Below are 11,471 nucleotides of genomic sequence, written 5' to 3'. Positions count from 1 at the left end.
GGCCTCCGGGGGTGGCATGGTGTGAGGAGGAAGAAGCAGAGGGCACGATGGCAGACGGCGGCGGCGGGAGCAAGTTGTGGCACCACCCTCTCTCTACTCATTTGGGCACGACCTATCAGAGTCGATGTCTAGCTAATAGGGCAAGATGGGCTCCCTATGGGATAAGTGGGCTAGCCTGATTATTATTTTTTCTTTTCAATGGGAGCCCACTAAAGAAAAATAAGTGAGATGGGGTAATTAGTCCCGCTCCCACTTAATCTCACCTTCACCAGCCTGATGTAAAAATGATGAAGGGGCCATCTGGGTGATCTTTTGTTCGTCCCTTTTAACATTGTGCCGGTTTGAATAAAGCTTTGCGAGGTTGCCTAAAAAAGACGATGCTGCAACTGATGCTATAGATGTAAAAAAAATTACTCAAGTCTTCTCACTTGATGTAAATTTGTATCACCTGCCACGCTCGAGCAAAAACACAAACGGCGGCGCAAAAGCCCAACCGCCCCTAAACTTTCCTTTTCACCTACCCACGCGCGACTGCCGTGCCGCCACTCACGCCCGCACCGCACCCCGCCGCCGCCGAAACGCACCCGCCTCACCCCGCCGCACCCCTAAATTATACTATTAATGTAAGGTTCAAGTCGAGATACATCCTTAGATTTTACCTGAATGCACATCACGTGATGTGAGGGTTGGTATTTTCTGCAAGTGTTTCGAGGATGAACCTGTCTGGAGCAAGAATGGAGTTCTCCGGCCGTATCAAAGAAGGAAATTGTCCATCTTAGAGATTTGTCCACCAGGTGCACCATTTTGAATTACTCTGCTACTTCACCACATAATCCAATCTTCTTCGGATTCCAGAAGCACAACTTTCTTCTTCTTGCTAATGTCTAACGTGTGCCTTTGAAAAGCACAGCAAGTCTGAAACTTCTGTCAGTTGGAATAACTCGAGAAAGATGACAAAACTCAAGAGCGTCTTTAGCTGGCCACAGCATCGATTTCAGATTTATTTAGGTAATACAAGTACCAGTTCCTGAACTGAAAACACCCACGTACAGTAACCATGAGCACTTGCACTTGCGACAGCAGTGGACTCAACTGGAGGATTTATTTAGAGTTCAGTGGACTCAAATGGAGGATTTATTCAGAGTTCAGTACATGTGAACTTTCACATGACCTCATTAAGCTGGATGGGCATCTTGTAAAGACCTGGTGTGTTCACTGAGGATTCGGCGGGCGGTTATTTGCGGCGAAAAGCCTAGCTCCCCACACAAGAAGCTCCTTACTAGTGTCATCCTTGTGCACAATTACCTCTATAAAGCACTGGCTGTCCTTGTGAGGTCCTAGGGATGCCTCAATTGCCTCCTCCAGTTCCTCCTCCGTTCGAACCTATACAGACACAGGTGTGAAATGTCGTCGCAATGCGGTGTTTTAGAAAATCTTTTGGCCGTATATAAATACATTCTGCAATTAATTGCGTCACCAACCTTTGCAGTACAGCATTTTCCCTCGCCATTATGGAATGCTTTCACCAAGCCGGTGTAGTTCCAATTCTTGATGACATTGTAAGGACCATCGTGGATCTTCACCTCGATGGTGTAACCCCCGTTGTTTATGAGGAAGATGATGTTGTTCTGTCCCCACCGGAGCATCGTCGACACTTCTTGTGACGTCACCTATATACCAGTCCAACGACAAAATTGTTAGCTACATACTCCCTCCGTTCCAAAATAGATGACCCAACTTTATACAAAAGTTAGTACAAAGTTGAGTCATCTATTTTGGAACGGAGAGAGCAGTATATATTTTGAAAATCTTTAAATATAAAATAAGATAGAAGGTTTGGTGATTCTGATTTCGTTTTTGTACCTGAAAGCTGCCATCTCCAATGAGGGAAATGACTCGCTTATCCTTAGCAGCCTGCGCATATCCCAGAGTAGCCCCGACCGACCAACCAATTGATCCATATTGCAGCTGACATTCATACCTGCCAATAGAAAATGGTGTTAAATTGAAAATAAACCCAACAGAATACATCCTATCTATTGACACAAGCATGGCTTGTGAGTTGTCATCAGTGTGAAAAATAGTCTAGATTTCTATCATTCATTTTGTGTGCTAATTTCCAACAGTATATTGTCATGTCCTACTAGACACTGGCATTCAGTGGCTACTGGGCGTTTGGCTATCAAGTCCAGCCATACATCTTGTCCTCCCCGACTGTTCCAAGAAACAAACTCGGTATCCTTATCCACCACCGAAGCGGAATACATTGCCGCTGGTTCATGTTGTGCTCAATTACTTTGGATGACCCAAACTCTTAAAGATTATGGGATATATGTGAAACATGTTTCTTTACTTTGTGACAATGAAAGTGCTATTAAGATTGCTCACAATCCCGTACAACACTCTCGAACTAAGCACATTGAAGTTTGTCATCATTTCATTCGAGATCATGTTGCTAAGGGTGATATTAACCTTAAGCATGTTCACGCGACAAGCAATTGGCGGATATATTCACTAAACCACTTAATGAGAAAGTGTTTTGCAGGTTGAGAGGTGAATTGGACATCATTGATGCCTCAAACTTGGAGTAGGAACTCCATTGGGATACATGCAAGACATGAGCCTATGACTTATCCTTCATATTTCTCTCATGATGATGATCACATATCTTGGATCTATTTGCACCCTTGCATGTTACCTAACCCATGTAGGTACTTGGATGGATCTAAATCTATGAGATTGCAACTCATTCACATCTTGAGCAATCTCTACATCACCAAGTCTCTACTTTACGGTGGTTGAAGACAAGGAAGCATAAAACCCTTCAAATATATCCTTTGACAAATTCCTATATCAAATTTCATGATTGTCATTTTGGATACACAAGTGCTTTTCCTTGTAAATCTAATCCATGTAGGTAGATGAACTCTAATTACATGTGGTGCTCCAAATGAACTACATCAACATTGAGCATCCCACACAAGTTCAACTACATGATCAAGTTCAAACACCATCACCCAAGGTATGTTATTCCATCTTAGAGAAGCTTTACCCCAAGTCATAGGTCAAAGCAACTCAACAAGATGTGAATACATCAAGATGCTTAAATGAAAAATGGCAACCCCATTTTGAGCTTAAACGATGAGTATGGCCTATGATCAAGTGTCCTCACTTGACTCCTAAGTCAATATACTCTAACATAGGTGACTTTGTCGCCGACCTATTCTAGATGAAGTTCTCTAGTGTTTCTCCTTGTTATTGCATTTTGTCTCATGCATATTTGTTCCTCTTTAAAAGAACTTCATCTAGACTTATTCTCTTTTATTTCTGTTCTGCATTTCTCTGCACCCAATTCTTTGCAAATCCTTTAGATAATTCCCTGGAAATTCTTATGAGATCTTATTTTCTTAGTGAGCTGAGCTGACTAGTGCATTTTCTCTGAGATGAACTCGGACAAACCGACTATCCTCTTTCGGTCAAACCGAAACTTCTCGGTGCCACCGAAGGAATCAACTCGGAGCAGGCGATTTAAATGCTGAGAAATCACTCTGTCACTACATTCTGCACATTTTGTTCCAGCTCCACTCGATGATTCTTATCCTCTACCAACATCATATTTTATGTGCTGCTTTGCTCTCTGACTCAAGGACCAAACCTATTTTGACTCACACTCCAGAAGACCCTTCTTGAAAATTGATGTCAAAGGGGGAGAGAGAGTTCACATCAAAGCTAAATCACTCCAACAGGGGGAGAGAGCAACATGGTGAGAGAGACATTCTTTTTCTTTTCAAAAGAAAGACCTCAGTTGCTTGGTATTCAAAGAGAAGAGAAGTTACATGTCTTTAGAGAGGAAGGACATGTTCATATTGTTTTTGTGTTTGCTTTGCTCTGATTTTCTATTCCCTATCTTCTCCTAATATCCATTATGAGATTCAGGGGGAGCAAGACATCTAAGGGAAGAAAATCTTGAAATTCATTGCATATCTTTACCTTTGGGGACATGTCTACACTCAATAGAGTATCTAAGTACTCACTCTACACATGTCATCCCAAATCTTGGTACTCTTGTGATTTACTGCTCTTGCTCTGCTTAGTAGATGTTTCTGTGTTGTCTAACCTTGTTTACTTAGGTTCATCTCTTCCAAATCCAGTTCAAGACCACAAGGTAAGTATATGCATCACACTCATGTGCATGAAGATCTCTTGCTAATGTACATATTGTTTGCAAGAAGGACTCATAAGCATGAAGGTACATTTCCCATGTTCACATCATTTGCTCTGATGCATATAGCCAAGATACATGTAACTCATTGCTTGCTCTATCATGTTTATGCACTCACATGATCTTATGTTCCATATTTACATGGTTGCATACATGTAAGGGGAGCCTATGCATGTTACATGTCCTTCCAAAGCCTTACTTGCCTTTCTCTATATCTTTATCTAAAGCTTTGATGTATGTTGTCATCAATTACCAAAAAGAAGGAGATTGAAAGCACAAGTGCTCCCCGGGTGATTTTGGTAATTAATGTCAACATGTCTCTTGTTGGACTAATACTTTCATCTAGTATATTTCAGATAAGTTCAACAGTGGAGTGGCATGGACAAAAGGATGTGGAACCCGTTCAAGAAGCTAAGGACAAATGATTTGCTCAAGCTCAAAGCTCAGGACTCTACATTTTTTATTTTAGTGATCCAAGATCACATTAAGTCTATAGGAAAGCCAATACTATTAAAAGGAGATGATGTGTTGCTCAATGGCTTGCTTGCTCAAAATGCTTAGTGATATGCTCCAAAGCCCTCAACCACTTCCTCATATCCACTATGTCCCTAACCAAAAGTCAAACTCGGCCCCACCAATTTGATCCATCCGGCGCCATCGAGTTCAGTTGACATAGCCACTGCCAAAAATCCTAATCAGTTCGGTCACACCGATGGGATCTCGTTCTCACCAAGATGGGCTTGCAAACTCTCTGTTGTCTATTGCAATATTTTCGGTCTCACCGAGAAGATATAATCGGTCACACCGAGTTTGCCTGATCAACTCTCTGTTTTGCTTATTACCAAATCAGTCCCACCGAGTTGTGTAATCGGTCAAACCGAGATGAGGTTTTACCCTAACCCTTGCACATCGGTCCCACCGAGTTGATCATATCGGTCCCACCGAAATTGCCTAACGGTCACATATGTATTGAACCGGTCCGACCGAGTTTTATGATTCGGTCCCACCGAGTTTGGTATAATGTGTGTAACAGTTAGATTTTGTGTGGAGGCTATATATATCCCTCCACCCTCTCCTCATTCGTGAGGGAAAGCCATCAGATCGTGCCTACACTTCCATTATCCATTTTCTGAGAGAGAGCCACCTACTCATGTGTTGAGACCAAGATATTCCAATCCAACCATATGAATCTTGATCTCTAGCCTTCCCTAAGTTGCTTTCCACTCAAATCATCTTTTCACCAAATCCAATCCTATGAGAGTGAGTTGAGTGTTGGGGAGACTATCATTTGAAGCACAAGAGCAAGGAGTTCATAATCAACACACCATCTATTACCTTTTGGAGAGTGGTGTCTCCTAGATTGGTTAGGTGTCACTTGGGAGCCTCCGACAAGATTGTGGAGTGAACCAAGGAGTTTGTAAGGGCAAGGAGATCGCCTACTTCGTGAAAATCTACCCTAGTGAGGCAAGTCCATCGTGGGTGATGGCCATGGTGGGATAGACAATGTTGCTTCTTCGTGGACCCTTCGTGGGTGGAGCCCTCCATGGACTCGCGCAGCTGTTACCCTTCGTGGGTTGAAGTCTCCATCAACGTGATGTACAATAGCATCACCTATCGAAACCACGACAAAAACATCCGTGTCTCCTATTGCGTTTGCACACTCCAATCACATCCCTTTACTTTCTTGCAAGTTGAATGCTTTACTTTTCGCTGCTCATATACTCTTTGCATGCTTGCTTGATTTGTATTGTGAATGGTTAAACTTATGCTTAAACTCCACCCAAACTTGAAAAACTTAAAAACTGCCAACTTTGTGTGTTGAGTGTCTAATCACCCCCCTCTAGACACCTCTTATCGATCATTTCAGAAACAATGACCTCTGCCCATGCAAAGGCATCGATGGTGTTCTTGGCGGCCCGTCTGAAGGCGTCGATGTCGCCGGGCACGTCCTCGGCCGCCACCCTCCTCGACGACGTGAGCTCCTCGCGACGGCCGTCAAAGCTCATCTGGGGGTTCACCTAATGACTTTGCCTGACGGCGTTGCCAGCGCTGGCTGTGGCATGCATGACGTCCACCACGAGCTTCCACACTCGAACTGCTCCGGCGCCCAGATCCCTGGCATGTCCCTGAGCGACGACGACTCCTCGTCCTACAGCGCCGGCGTGACGCGAGTGGCCTCGGTGATGAGGAGGCCGCCGGGGGTGGCATGGTGTGAGGAGGTAGAAGCAGGGGCGCGATGGCAGACGGCGGCGGCGGGAGCAAGTTGTGGCACCACCCTCTCTCTACTCATCTAGACACAACCTACCAGGGTCGATGTCTAGCTAATAGGGCAAGGTCAATGGGATAAGTGGGCTAGCTTGATTTTTTTTTCTTTCCAATGGGAGCCCACTAAAAAAATTAAGGGGGATGTGGTAATTAGTCCCGCTCCCACTTAATCTCACCTTCACCAGCCTGATGTAAAAATGATGAAGGGGCCACCCGGCTAATCTTTTGTTCGTCCCTTTTAACATTGTGACGGTTTGAATAAAGCTTTGCCAGGTTGCCTAAAAAAACGATGCTGCAACCGATGATGAAGATGTAAAAAAATTACTCGAGTTTTCTTCGTGATGTAAAAATCACCAGCCACGCTCGAGCAAAAACACAACCGGCGGCGCAAAAGCCCAACCGCCCAACTTTCATTTTCACCTACCCACGTGCGACTGCCGTGCCGCCACTCACGCCCGCACCCCGCCGCCGCCGAAACCCACCCGCCTCACCCCGCCGCACCCCTAAATTATTAATATTAGTGTAAGGTTCAAGTCGAGATACATCCTTAGGTTTTACCGAAATGCACATCACGCGATGTGACTTGTGAGTGGTGGTGTTTTCTGCAAGTGTTATCGATGATGAAGATGTCTGGAGCAAGAATGGAGTTCTCCGGCCGTATCAAAGAAGGAAATTGTCCATCTTAGAGATTTGTCCACCAGGTGCACCATTTTGAATTACTCTGCTACTTCACTACATAATCAAATCTTCTTCAGATTCCAGAAGCACAGCTTTCTTCTTCTTGCTAATGTCTAACGTGTGCCTTTGAAAAGCACAGCAAGTCTGAAACTTCTGTCAGTTGGAATAACTCGAGAAAGATGACAAAACTCAAGAGCGTCTTTCGCTGGCCACATCATCGATTTCAGGTTTATTTAGGTAATACAAGTACCAGTTCCTGAACTGAAAACACCTACATACAGTAACCATGAGCACTTGCGCTTGCGACAGCAGTGGACTCAAATGGAGGATTTATTCAGAGTTCAGTGGACTCAAATGGAGGATTTATTCAGAGTTCAGTACACGTGAGCTTTCACATGACCTCATTAAGCTGGATGAGCATCTTGTAGAGACCTGGTGTGTTCACTGAGGGTTCGGCGGGCGGTTATTTGCGGCGAAAAGCCTAGCTCCCCACACAAGAAGCTCCTTACTGGTGTCATCCTTGTGCACAATTACCTCTATAAAGCACAGGCTGCCCTTGTTAGGTCCTAGGGATGCCTCAATTGCCTCCTCCAGTTCCTCTTCCGTTCGAACCTATACAGACACAAATGTTCAAAGTCATTGCAATACGGTGTTTGGAAATATCTTTTAGCCATATAAATACACCCTACAATTAATTGCGTCACCAACCTTTGCAGTATAGCATTTTCCCTCGCCATTACGGAATGCTTCCACCACGCCAGTGTAGTTCCAGTTCTTGATGACGTTGTAAGGACCATCATGGATCTTCACCTCGATGGTGTAGCCCCCGTTGTTTATGAGGAAGATGATGTTGTTCTGTCCCCACCGGAGCATCGTCGACACTTCTTGTGCCGTCACCTATATATCAGTCCAACGACAAAATTGTTAGCTACATAGTATATATTTTGAAAATCTTTAAATATAAAATAAGATAGAAGGTTTGGTGATTCTGATTTCGTTTTTGTACCTGAAAGCTGCCATCTCCAATGAGGGAAATGACTCGCTTATCCTTAGCAGCCTGCGCATATCCCAGAGTAGCCCCGACCGACCAACCAATTGATCCATATTGCAGCTGGCATTCATACCTGCCAATAGAAAATGGTGTTAAATTGAAAATAAACCTGACGGAATACATCCTACCTATTGACACAAGCATGGCTTGTGAGTTGTCACCAGCGTAAAAAATAGTCTAGATTTCTATCATTCATTTTGAAACGTGTTAAGACTCTTGCATGAAACCAACTGATAATATTGCCCCACCAGTCGGTGACACATCACGGGTCATTTCAGTCAAAATTCAAACTACTATGAGGGCATTTTATTAGATTTTCCGCGATAAACAATGAGCTTGCAAAATATCATCTCACCGAGTATTCAACTACCTAAATCAGAAATACTAAGAGAACGGGTGTGACCAACAACCAATGCGGGGAGTTTCAAATAAAAACACCCATAGACCGAAGTTAGAGCTCTGAAAACATTTCAGGGGAGCTTACCCACAGCCTTCTGGTAGTTTTAGCTTCTGGCAGTTAAACCATGAGTCCCCAGTCTCTGCTATAACAGCCGAGTTGCCAGACAACATTTTCTGAATATGCTTGAAAAACACATTCACTCTCAAAGGCTCTCCAGGCTCAGAGGGACGGGGTTCGCCCTCAGGCACAAAAATCCGGCTATGTATCTCGCATGCAGCCGTGTTCGTCTTGAGCCGGGTAGCAAGTGCACGCAGGAAGTCCTTCATCAGAACACACCCAAATGCAGGCCCATTCCCAATCACGACTCGGTCCGGCTGGACAATGATGGCCTTCTCCTTGTTGAGAAGAAGTGAGTATCCAACCGAGCTGTGGTCGTTGAACACCGGGCCAGCGAACAAGTAGGCATCAGCTGACTCCACAATCTCTCAACAGAATGGAGTGCTCACAATACCCCAGTATGTGCCGATGAATCCAGGGTGGTGCTCTGGTACAAACCTGTTAGAATACATATTGGGTTTAAAGATAGAGATAAGGAGATAGAGATCGAATAGGTTTAAACAATGTATTACTTACCTTGCACTCCAAGTCTCTATCCTACAATTTCTACATGGTATTAGAGCGGTTAGTCTCACGACGCCGATCCTAGGTCACATCCACCACTTCCGCAGCGCGCCGCCCCCGGGGAGATCAATCTCCTCTCCTCAGGGGCGCGGCACCCGATTCAATTAAAGATTGGATCGGTTCTATAGATTAGATCATTCTCTAGATTAGATCAATTCCATAGATTAAACCAACTTCAGTTGCGGCGAGGGCCCCCGGCCGCCGGAACATCAGATCTCCGCACTCTCCATTCCGGAGATCCATGCTGATCCCCCATTGCACTGCCCCCCGGCTGGGCCGTCGACGCAAGGGGTGGAGGGTGCTCACGCAGATCCGGCGGACGCTGGTCTCTCGATCCCTCACATTGCGCAGACGGAGCGCTGGAGGATTCATTTCGCCGACGAGCGCTCGTCTGATGGCTGGATCGAGGGTCGTCTACAACATAATCCATCGTCTAGGTGGACGGGGATTATCAACTTGGACAACGATGTCCTTGCCGGCGATTACCTGGCGGCCGATGTCCGGATTACGGTAGGATCTCGTTTACATTTTGATATATATGATGTGCGTGTCGATTGTCGTATGCAGGAGGATCAGACGGAGGATGCAGATCTGATCGATTTGACAGATATGCCCAAAGCCGAAAGATCGGATCATCGTTTTGGAGGACGATTCCGGGTTCTTGCAGGGGGCGACCGGGGCGACGCGAGTGCCCGGCCGGCGAGCGCTGGGACTGTGCACTCGGGGGCGGTGGCTCGGGTCGGCGGCCGGTTTTGGGCGCTGGCCGGAGCCGACGAGGATGATGCGGACGGAGACGGCGACGATCCGGACGCTTCTCCACCAACGCCGACTCCCTCCGACCTATTCTGCGAATTCTTCCATGTGGGCTATGATGAGGACGAGGTGGCCTCGACGGTGGATAGAGTGCTGCCAGTTGAAGATCCGGCAAGGGTGGGGCTTCATGCGAGAGAGAGGAAGGAGATGGTCAGGCGAGTGGTTCATCGTTGGACGGCGGCGACGGCGGTACGACCATGGAAGGGTCCCCTTCCAAAGGTTAGTTTACCGAATCTTACTCTTTTCGATCTGATTCATCCAGATTCATGGATTCAAGTAAAGACGAAGAAGAGGCCTGTCCGTTCTGGCGGTGTGCCGGCGGTTGCCATGGCGAGATCGCCGGCGAGGCGGCCGATCTCGATCTCGCAGCAGCTGGCGACGCGTTTGAACGCTCTCCTGGGCTGTGCGCTCGAGGGCCTTGCTGACGGGCCGGCTCTGAGTGAGCCGGGCCTTGTCTTGTGTGGGCCTGAGTTAACCGGGTATGAGGCCCAGGTTAACATAGATCGTTTACAGGGGCTGGTCGCTACACCCCCATGCACGATCGACGGGACGACAGAGGTTTCTCGTTCGAGGCGTTCTAGGGTTCTTCTGCCTAGGCTGCGATCCGGCTTCTCTGATCGTGGGGCGGGGCGCGCTCGCCGGATTCCTGCCCTTCGCGGTATGGCGGGCGGAGGCCCTCCACCAGCCAAGGCCGGAGTTCAGAACGGCGTCCCGGGAGGCGTGGGGCGCGGAGGCCTGCCTCTGCCTGCGGGAGGTGGCCGGGGCGGTGATGCGGCCACTCTGGCCGCGGGTCGAGGCCGCTCTGACCTGCCGCTAGGGGCGGGGCGCGCGGCCGCTACTCCGGCCTCAAACCAGGTGGCCCAGGGGGCAATCGGTGCCCGACAAGCGCAGCATGGCGGCCTGCCCAGGCCAGGCGCGGTGGGCCGTGGGACTTTGCCGGCGGGTAGACCCCCGCCTCCTGCCGCCGGTCGGGGCGGCCTTAGACCACCAACGCCTCTACCCGCGGCGACTGTGTGTCGTGGTACCCCGTCTCATCGGCCACCTGCTCCGGTGTTGGCTGGCCAGCTGCGTCCTACGGCGATGCAGACCGGGGCCCGACCGCCGCATTTCGTGGCTCGGTAGTCGCAGAACCCGTCGGCACCGGTTTTGGAGCAGGCGCAGTTACAGATGGCTCCGGTGAGGGGGGTGACTCGTCGGTGCCTCGTGGTCAATGGGGCGATGATGGTCTTAACGCGTATGGTGACGGACAGCACCGGGGATCTTCGTCCATAGGTGGTGGGCGGGGGTATGCTTGGCATAGTGATGGCTCGACCGAGAGACCTTTCCTGGGGCCTACGGGAGGTTTCGTCGAAGGGGCGTCC

The 11,471-nt window shown here is 47.7% G+C and overlaps 1 pseudogene; it reads right to left on the bottom strand.

Moving 5' to 3' along the window:
- Positions 1-1,212: 1,212 nt before the first annotated feature.
- LOC119279367 overlaps positions 1,213-11,471 on the bottom strand; it is a 58,163-nt pseudogene continuing 47,904 nt past the window's right edge.

The sequence above is a fragment of the Triticum dicoccoides genome, chromosome 3B (assembly GCF_002162155.2).
Source record: "Triticum dicoccoides isolate Atlit2015 ecotype Zavitan chromosome 3B, WEW_v2.0, whole genome shotgun sequence".
Classification (NCBI taxonomy): domain Eukaryota; kingdom Viridiplantae; phylum Streptophyta; class Magnoliopsida; order Poales; family Poaceae; genus Triticum; species Triticum dicoccoides.
This window is presented reverse-complemented; position numbering and strand designations above follow the sequence as displayed.